Raw genomic sequence first — 2,195 nt, 5'->3', positions numbered from 1 at the left:
AAACGAGGGCTTTAAACATGGAACTCCAAAGCCCGATAGAATCTATACATATTATATGTATGAGACAGGGAACTCACCATTGTATCATCGACCATAAGCATCAAAACAACTAATTCCACTATGATGATGTTCTCTCCGAACTTCCATATTTATATATAAAACTATAGTGAGAGAACTTCGTTATGCTTAGATTTATTCAAATTGAAGTAATAATTAGCGTGCTTTTGACATTGCGTAATTAACTTGTTAATTGAGCCCCTTTTTTTGTGATGGATCTTCTCGTTTAATGCAATTTAAAAGATTGCTTAACGTGCTCAATTTCTTCTTTTTTTTTTTTTTTTTTTTTCCGAGTTTCTTAAGTAACATCTATTTATATTATTGCATATTTAGTCTGCAGAAGTAAACAGATATAATAAAATTAAAGAAGAGGGAGGCGCAATATATTTGTTTCAACTTACGTAGTTACCGAACATGCCCTAATCAAGAGCCAAAGGCATTCAAATATGTTATGGATTTGGGTTGGTTATTCAAGATTAACTTGAGAGTTTAATAAACCAACGGCTGAAAATTAGCTTTTTTCTTTTAAGAAAGTAAGACCCAGTTTGGGAGTAATTTTTCACCTCCAAAAAATGATTTTTTAACCGTTATTTCACTTTTTCATCCGTAATTTTTTTACTCATTCTCTCACAGGTGGCCACCATTTTTCTTCCAACAGTTAAAAAATCAATTTTTAAAATCACTACCGAACAGTTATCAAACCCTATTAATCAAACAACTTCCTCAAGCTTAGTTGAAATATGAGTTGACAAATTTTTCCAATTTTACATCAAACAAGATTATCGAAAGCTAAGGGTTGAGATTTTTTCTATAAATATGCTCTAGAATCGATGAATGGCCTAAATTCCACTCAATTTTTCTCTAAAAATAGGTATCCATTCCCTCTTCTAGTATTAATGTGTTCATTTGCGATAGTAACTTAAAAATACGATAATTTGAATTTATATACACAATATTCTTAATGTAACTTGAGTTCTTGAGGAAACTTCAACACCAATTATTGCAGTTATCGAGAGTAGTTGTTGAAAACAAAAGATTAAGCACGTTATTATGGTCTATGGCTTCGCTTCTTCCTTGTCTAATCTTATGGTCTAAAGTACTTGCAAACAAATAGGACAAAAATCAGTTGACTAATCGTACAAAAATATATTGTTATCATTATATTATTTTTAGATCGTCGTTGTTGTTTACTGCAGCCCAAAGACAAAATGGGAGGGCAATCGAAACCCCGAACTTGAATCGAAATTAGTCTAATCTATATTGGACTGTCTATGAGGATCAGCATAGTCGACTCGATTTATTAAAAAAAATTGTGCTATTATGGATGTGTTAGTGGCGTTATTATTTAATAATATGGGAATCTTATATTCGTGTTCAAGGCGTAGGATGCAAACTAAACTTGTACGGTAAAGCATTCTTTTTTCTTCATGAATACACTAGGAAATATATACCAAATCAAATTCTACTTCAGTATTCTTCAAGTTATAGTTTTTCTAATCTCTATGCATGTGATGTGACATTACATTCTGTAATTCAACATTTTCAATAGGATAGAGGAAACTATCGAAATATGTTTCGTACCCTAGAGACCCTCCGCTTCCCCCGGGGGAGGAGAAACATGTGTAAAATTGGGGATGATGTTATTCGCTTATTTGATTTATATTTTATAATTTTCAAAAAATATTGAATATGTTAGAAATGAATTGGCTATTATTATTATTATTATGGTATGCAATAATGTATCTCTTTATTTAAGTGGAAGAGATTATATTAAGCCGCTAGACTTTATGTTTATACCCAAATAATATACATAATACTCTACATTTACAAATAGGTCTGGACAAAAAAATCAAAATTCCGAGCAAACCAATCAAATCAAACCGATTCGGGTCATCTAGTCGGTCTGGATCATGATTTGAAGTCTCAAACCGCTGGTTAATCGAACCAACTCAATCCACTTATATGTTTACCTTTTTTTAAAAAAAATGAAAATAAAAAAATAAGTTCTAATCTCATAACTATGTCATGATTCCTTTCAATTTATGATATTGCCGATAAGTAATAGTACTCAAAATTTTCGTTTATGAGCTCATTATGTTATACTTAGTCTTTTTCCCTACAGTCAAGGTACATAATGT

This window comes from Olea europaea, chromosome 10 (assembly GCF_002742605.1).
Source record: "Olea europaea var. sylvestris chromosome 10, O_europaea_v1, whole genome shotgun sequence".
In the NCBI taxonomy this organism is placed as follows: domain Eukaryota; kingdom Viridiplantae; phylum Streptophyta; class Magnoliopsida; order Lamiales; family Oleaceae; genus Olea; species Olea europaea.
Note: the sequence above shows the minus strand (reverse complement) of the source record.